The 8,216-nt window shown below is 41.8% G+C and overlaps 1 long non-coding RNA gene across 1 annotated transcript in view; it reads right to left on the bottom strand.

Annotated features, from left to right (window-relative positions):
• Positions 1-3,113: 3,113 nt before the first annotated feature.
• Positions 3,114-8,216, bottom strand: part of LOC144287421 (uncharacterized) — a 29,132-nt gene continuing 24,029 nt past the window's right edge. Inside the window, exon 4 of the long non-coding RNA XR_013355227.1 lies at positions 3,114-3,842. This is a non-coding gene — a long non-coding RNA (uncharacterized LOC144287421). The remainder of the gene's footprint in view (positions 3,843-8,216) is intronic.

The following is an 8,216-nucleotide window of genomic DNA, read 5'->3' as shown; positions in this document are numbered from 1 at the left end:
CCTCCTCTTCTTCTTCTTCTTCTTCTTCTTCTTCTTCTTCTTCGTCTTCTAAAAAATTATTTGTTTGTTTGAGAGACAAAGAGCACAAACAAGGGAAGAGGCAGAAGGAGAGGGAGAAGCAGGTTCCCTGCTGAGCAGGGAACCGATGTGGGGCTTGATTCCAGGACCCTGGGATCATGACCTGAGCTGAAGGCAGACGCTTCACCGAATGAGCCCCCCAGGTGCCCCTCTTCTAACGCTCTCCTTCCTGCAAGTGTCCACTCCAGCCCCATCACTTACCTCAGACTTGGCTCTCCCTCCATCGTATTAGAGCCGGTGGTTGAGATGCTGAGGTCTAGGACGCTGTGCACTCATCCTGCACCCTGCACCTCGCATAGGGTAGTTTGTCCCAATACAGATTAGTTGAGTTCAACACACTGACACTCACTATTTGCAGATCTTTGCTCGTATGGGGAGTATCGAGCCAAACAGACCCAGGGAAGGAGTTCCTTTAATCGGAGCACATACTCGCCTTTTCATGAGATCTCAACCGCTAACATTTATTGAGCATCTACTATGTGCCAGGTGCTATTTCAAGTGCTTTACAGGCAAGAGTTCACTCAGTGCTCCCGACAACGAGGAGGCCATGGCTATCAGCATCCCCACTTTAGAGTTCAGGCACAGGGAGATTTAACAACTTGCCCATCTGCTGGAGGATGGATGCCAGGACTGCAAATTACCCAATGTCTTTGGTCCTGTCCTCAACGTGTTATAGCCTACAAATAAGTCAATAGCAAACCCAGCACATGGTGATAATGAAGAACAGAGGGTGCAAGGACACTCTGGAAGCATAACTCACACTGTGCAGTGCATCAGCCCAGCTATTGGGAGGCCTGGGGATAAAGATGAGCTCATGAAGAGGCGCAGTGTTCCTGAGGGAATGCCCCCATGTGTCTCAGGTGTGTAAGGATGACAGCATGCTGCACATCATAGTGTGAAGGGGGGATGGAGGAGGATGGAGCTGGCGAGATGACAGGGGCCAGGGTTTACTCCTGAGACATAAAAGTGGTTTGCATTTGACTCGAAGAGCAGAGTGGTGTCATTGTAAGGTGGTGGTTTGTGTCTGGTTTTCCCCTGGTAAGGTTTCAGGCAGAAAAAAGACATGATCGGGCAGCTGATGACCATGCTTCAGGTCCTGTCTCTTGTATGACACCAATTCAAGACCCTGGAGGAGCCCTACGGTTGTATTAAGCATTTTGTTTTCTTTTTGTTAAACAAGATCCAAAAAACTGTTAAGCTTCAGGCGCTGCAGAACCTAGACCAGCTCCTGATCATTATCATTATTCCTGAAAAGAGACTGATAGGCATAATGTTTGTATTTAAGAAAATCATTAAGCTTAACTTTGTATAATACACCGTAAATTTCTTTCTATTCAACCAATTGTTTTCTCAGCTTTTAAAAAACATTCAGTTAAAGAAACCAGCATATGTCTTAGGTATTAAGAGGCGCCAGATATGTCCCGCAGTGCCACATGGTGTCACTCTCATGGTGTCAAGACTGCACAGGTGAGGTAGGAACTTTCCCTCAATTTATCACCAAGAGGCACGGGTCTCTCAGTTAGCCTCACACAAGCAACATGTTTGGGTTGTTACTAGTGTAAAATGTAAACTTCTAAAAGTAGAGCTGCCCAGGTTGGCAGCAGAATATTGGAGGATAAAGATGTGAACTACTTCTCTTACGAATGCACTTGGAAGTTAATCCTTAGAGTTACACGCTCCCAGATAGGAGCACATGGTGGGAAGAGGCAAGTTTCGTTTGTCAAAAACAAAGTGCCACATACTCCAAGCAGCAGCACGGACTGTGAAGAATGTTCGTTTGTTGGTTTATTTCAGGCGACGTCTCTGAAGATTGGTAAACCTACAGCCTATTTTTTGACATTTGCAAGAAGGACGTTGGGTGAAATAGCTCTTTTTGGCCTTTTTGACCTTCCTTAGGCTTTCCTTGAGCTAACTGGTCTGCAAATGAGCAGATGCACCAGCAAAAAGGAAATAAAAGTCGCTCCCCACGGTGTCTGGGTCTAGTGCTCTGAGGTCGGGGTACAGCCTGCTCCCCTCCACGCGGGCCGGTGGGGCGGCAGGTGTACGGCAGAGGGGCAGCCGGAGACCACCACCTAGATACCGACCGGCCGGCGAGCTGCCATCACGGAACATCATAGAACAGACATGCATTTCTCACAGTTCTGGAAGCCGGGGAGTCTGACATGAGGACAGCAGCACGGTGGGGTTCTGGGGGTCCTCTTCCAGGCTCCTAGAAGGGGTCCTCTCAGCTTGTGCTTGGCGGGGGAGGCAGAGCACTGGTCTCTCTTCTCCTTACAGGGGCACCTTTTCTTCCCCCTCCCAGGGGTCCCAGCTCCTAATGTCATCCCAAGTTGGGTCGGGCTTCAAATGTGGATCTGGGGGAGACGCAAACTCGCGCCCCATAACAAGAAGCAAGACCTAAAGTAAGACACAAAGTGCCACTGACGTTGGCACTACTTGTTCATCCATAGCATCGCTCCATTTTAATTTACAAACAATTCTATTGTTTTGATTTCTATTTTTTCTTCTCTAGTTTTCTTTTTCTCCCTCCTTTTCTCCCTCCCTCCCCACTTTTTTCCTCTCTCTCCCTCCCTCTTTTTTCCTTTCTTTTCCTTCCTCTCTCCCTCCCTCCCTCTCCTTCCTTCCTTCCTTCCTTCCTTCCTTCCTTCCTTCCTTCCTTCCTTCCTTCCTTCCTTCCTTCCTTCTTTCCTTCCTTCCCTCCTTCCTTCTTTCCTTCCTCTTTCATGAAACAGCATCATATCACTCAGTTCAGCTGCTGCTGGCATCAATCAACCATGAGTGATGAATGAACTAAAAGTTGCTTTGTTTTTGCTTTTCCTGAGGTTAAACCCATTGATGGCAAATGGGCTGTAGGCAGCCCTTTATCCAACTGTACCCTAGTTTGTAATTTTCTATTTTTAATTTAGAAAAAAAGCCCTCTATGCAGAAAATTAAATATGAATTAGACAATTATTTCCTATTAAAAAGATGAAAGTTTAAGGAATAAAAGAATACCAGCATGTCAAATTAGAAACGAGAGGATATAATGTTTTTAACAAGTGTTGTTTCAGATGTTTAATAGAACAAACCTGGGGATGCATGAGACATAGGGGAGAATAGTCACTGTAGTGCTCATAATTAAACTCTCCAAACAAAAGTTTTTGTTGCATCTTTAAAAACGTGGCCATCAAATATTGTAAAGATTTCTCCAAGAAAACACACATACATGTTTCTTTATGTAAGGCTGAAATTGGCCAAATACATGCCAAAAAATCTATGAAACTGAAAAAGGGCATTTAAAATCATTTAGTGTACATTAGCACAGGAAGTATGGTAAGACGTCTTGCTCTTTCGATTCCTATATATTTGACAGATTTCTGCACATGTTCTCAGTTATTGATATTGATGGGACAGCTCTTCATTGTAATATGGCAGGTTATTAAATCTCAGGGCCACCCATCATAATTTATGATGCTATAGTTTGAAATATTGGAATCAAAATTGGTACTTATGATATTCTTGGACGTGGGGAGGAGAGGAATGGATAGTCCCTTGTTCTCATTGAAAGGATCCCTCTTTCTCTTTCTCCAGTTTAGGGTAGCTTTGGATATACAGGAGCCTGATGGGGCATTTTTGTCTCTTTCGGTCTCCTGAGTAGACCCCTGGGAAGCTCCTCCTATGCCTTGGCATTATGGAATTTCCAAAGCCTGCTTCACAGAAACAGTTTGTCTTTATGCACTCACCCATCTCTGCTGGCCAACTATTTTATTCACTTCTTTGTCATGCTAAAAACAAAACAACCAAAATAAAATGATCATTAACACTGGCAATACTGCGTTCTTTAAAGAGGTAAAGCTCTTAACTATCCGTTGATAAAGCAGCCTTATTTTGTAGGTTTGTGTGACTTTATCTCAGTATAAAAGTATAATTAATAAGCATAATTAACAAATAATGGATGAATAATGAATGACTAAATTGAACAAATTGGCACCAAAATAGCCATACTCCTGACCACTCTCCATCCCAGATTGCTCCTCCCACTTTTTCCTTTCCAGGTAAGGACAAATCCTTCTTTTCAAAGGCTTAGGGCTAAAACTTTGGAGTTATCTTAGGTCTGCTATTCCTTGCACACCTCAACAGCAAGTCCTGTCAACCTTACCTTCAATGTATGCAGCGCCTGATCACTTTCCACCACTCTGCTCATCCCACACTGGTCCCAGCTGTCATGACCATTTGTGGACAATTCACCTCCTCACAGTTTTTCCCTTGGCTTCTACTCCTGACCTCTAGAAAACAGGCTCTGTAGACGATCCTTTAATTATCTAGGAAGATCGAGTCACTCTCTGAGACTTCCCATACCAATTCGAGTGAGAGCCAGAGCCTCTTAAAGTAGCCTACTTCTTCAAGTTCTGCTTCCAGTACCCTATGTCACATCCCTCACCCCCTTCCCCCACCCCCCACCCTGCCCTCAGCTCTTGCTTATTCCTCTCCTGCTACACTAGCCCCTCCCTATTCTTCTGACACATCAGGCATGTACCCAGCTCAGGGCCTTTCCACTGGCTGCTTTGCACCTGGAATGTTCTTCCCTCGTATACCATTAGTGCTTGCTACTTCACCTCTTCCTGGCTGGTTGATACTCAAATGTCACTTCACTGGGCATATCCTTGACACCCTACTTAAAATGTTCAGCCCTAATATAATACACCACACACACACACACACACACACACACACATAACATATATTGTGTATTTATCTTGTTGTCTGTCTCCCCTGCCCCATCCCGCATTACCCTAGAATGTAAATTCGATGAAGGCAAGGATTGGCATGTGTTTTATTCACCATCTCACTTAGAATGAAGGAAAAAGGTGCCTGGCACCTGTATAGAATCTCCCAAAATACAGGTGGAATTTGTGATTGACACCAAATAGTTCTAAAATCTGCTCTCAAAATCTTGCATAATCCTATTTTCAATTCCTCACAGATTGGTCCTCTTTACATGACTTACCTTCTCCTGCATCTAGAATGTCCTGTCACCCATCTCGGCCTGTCCCTGCTCAGTCCAGCTGCTACTTCTCCCTCAAGCTTTCTAAATGGCTCCTGCTGCAAGTGCTTTACTCTCTTTCTGTTTCTGAATATTTATGTGTCTTGACTTACATGTACATTATATTCCTTCAAAACAAAGACATATCTTACCCAGTCCTGGTGCATATTATTACTATTTGCTGAAGTAATTCTTGATGGACTAAATGAAGACACTAATGAAAGGAAAAAATGAATGAATGAAACATATTTTGCTCTTTAGCGAATGAGAAGAGTATACAAAATCTGGAAAAAAATTATTTATGGGTGTATTAGCAATACCCTGAATACACATTGATGAATTAAGTTGCTGATACTTTTAATTATACACACTTGGGTGCTTTTTCATTTGATTAAACTTCTCTTGGAAGGGATTTTATTGAAAACTTCTATTATCAAAGCGAAGAGTCACATTTTAAAGACAAAACTCCCCTTTTCTTCCTGCCCAAATGATGATTCTTTTTTTTTTTTATTGGAAGTTAAATTTTGTATGACTTTTTGTTTTATTATCTTTAATTATCTTCAGATTAAGTAAATTAAACCCAAAGACATTTTCTAAGGAAAGTTAAAACCATCATCACATTGTCCTGAAAGGAAACATTTTTTTACATACTAAGTCAGCTGCTTATTACAAATTTAACTTTTGATAATAATTTAATGACAGGAACTTACGTAACCCATTAGACTATTCCAAAAAAATGGAACAGTATTTAAGCTCTTACAATAGCAAGTTGTTTTTTTTTTAAGATTTTATTTATTTATGACAGACAGAGAGAGAGAGAGAGAGAGACAGGCAGAGGGAGAAGCGGGCTCCATGCACGGAGCCCGACGTGGGACTCGATCCAGGGTCTCCAGGATCAGGCCCTGGGCCGAAGGCAGCGCTAAACCGCTGGGCTACCCAGGCTGTCCCAATAGCAAAGTTTTTGATGTTCAGTAAAGATTACTATGCAAATTCCAGGCTGGGCAAATTCTCACAGATTTTACAAAGTTAGGTGTATGTGAGTTTGGTGTATGTGTATCAGTGTGCGTTTTACATGTAAAATACCTATAAAAATGATACAGCTAAATGGAATCCATCCATTTAAAAAATAATAAGCTCGATATATCAAAATGAGTTCTCACCTCAAAGACAGAAGACATTAGTTCTTCATTTTTACATAACTGCAACTATTTATTATATGTCAATTTTGTACTAAGTGCTTTGCATGTGTATTTCCTTAATCCTCCCAACATACATGTGAAAAAAAGTACTATTATCTTACTTTGCAGTTTAGGAAACAGGCACAAAGAATAAAGGATGATGATGCTGGTAAATATCAGGACCAAGACTACCCAGCTGGGAAAGGCTCACTCACATGGTTCTAATGTTCACATTCTGAAGCTTTGCCAATGAGACCCAGCTTTGTCATTAACTATCTTTGGTACTTGATGAAAGTCACTGGATAGTTATAATGTGAATAGTGCCCAGTGGAATCTTGCAATACAGCTACCATGGTCCTCAGTATCTTTACCTATAAACCAGGAACAGTAATAATTGTTCTGTTATCTCAGGGTTGATTTGTGGTATAGAACTTTCACACAGTTCAATAATTGAAACCAATTTAAATGGCAGTACTATGGCTGCATTTTTTTTAAAGATTTATTTATTTATTTGCGAGGGGACAGGGAGGAAGGGCAGAGGGAGAGGGAGAGAGAGAATCTCAAGCAGATTCCCCATTGAGCTGAGAGCCTGACATCTGACTCAGGGCTTGATCCCATGACCCTGAGATCACGACCTGAGATGAAATCAAGAGTCATTTATTTAACTGACTGAGCCATCCAGGCATCCAGTATAGCTGCCTTTTAAAGACACAAATATAGGAATTCTAGTATTCCAATTTGGATTAACTATTCATTATTATTTTATACAGTTATTCACTATCAGCAATGCAGATACTATTATACTCAGCTCAAACAACCCTTTCTTGACTGATAATTCCTCTCTTTCCATTGTATTACTTACACACATTGGTTTTTTTCCCATCCTGGACTGTTTGCTTTTTTGAGGGAAGAAAGTGCCTATTTTTCACCATTCTGAGTCTTTCTGGGTTGCTTAGTTCCCACATGCATCTATGTCATCTACTTGGATCTACTTGATCTCAAACTTTTCCTTGATTTATGTTTTCAGAATTTACTTAATTCCTTTAATTTCCAAGTTGACCAACAATAAAGAAACGTCACCCAGCAGCCTGATTTCTACTCCACACTGTAGCTCTGGTACTTCAGGTTCTTTAAAATTTCTTGGCTACATGCATACAGGTTGATAAATGAATGTTTTACTTGTGTGCTCTTATTGTTCCAGCTTTTACCAACTGTGATTAAAATGGTTATTTGAAATATAGGACTTAACTCTTTGCATTTCAAATGATGGGGATTATGAATAAGATTTCACTTTTATAAATCGATAAGTTTTAACTGCTTTAAGTACATTCACAATATATGGAAATTTTTTTAGTATTTGGAAGTAACATTACATACCATGGCTTTGAAGAATTCCTGTTGACAAATGGATCCTTTAGATCTGCATAGGATGGTATTTGTTACATAGCCACCTGGAGTGGAGAGAAGATTTCAACTTCTGAACTCTGTTCCCAGCCCTCGTCTCCACCTCACTGGTGAGGAAGGGCAGGAGGCTCCAGAGCGGCGTGCGGGCTCAGCCCTAGATGGTGGGAAGCCAGGTGCCTTCCCAGCTGTGGCACAGCTGCATGGGCTCTCAACCTCAGCTAATGGGGGAGCATAAGCCATCTTGAAGTAATCATAATTTTACCTTCTTGGAGGAACCTCTGCAGCTGAATTTATACTTGACCTTGGACCAAGTCCTTCTTAATAGCTCTCATGCATGGACAGAGATGGGGTATGCTACAACAAAATTGCAGTGATGATGCTAATCCTCCTCTGCAGCACACCATGTGAAAGGATGTGACTTGTTAAGGTCTATATGAAACCAGGAATGAAAAGCAGAAACTATGTCTAACATTTTTTGGTCTATTTCTCCATTTTCAACTTAGAATTGATCATTGACTCTTAGACACTTCAAC

This window comes from Canis aureus, chromosome 17 (assembly GCF_053574225.1).
Source record: "Canis aureus isolate CA01 chromosome 17, VMU_Caureus_v.1.0, whole genome shotgun sequence".
Lineage (NCBI taxonomy): Eukaryota > Metazoa > Chordata > Mammalia > Carnivora > Canidae > Canis > Canis aureus.
This window is presented reverse-complemented; position numbering and strand designations above follow the sequence as displayed.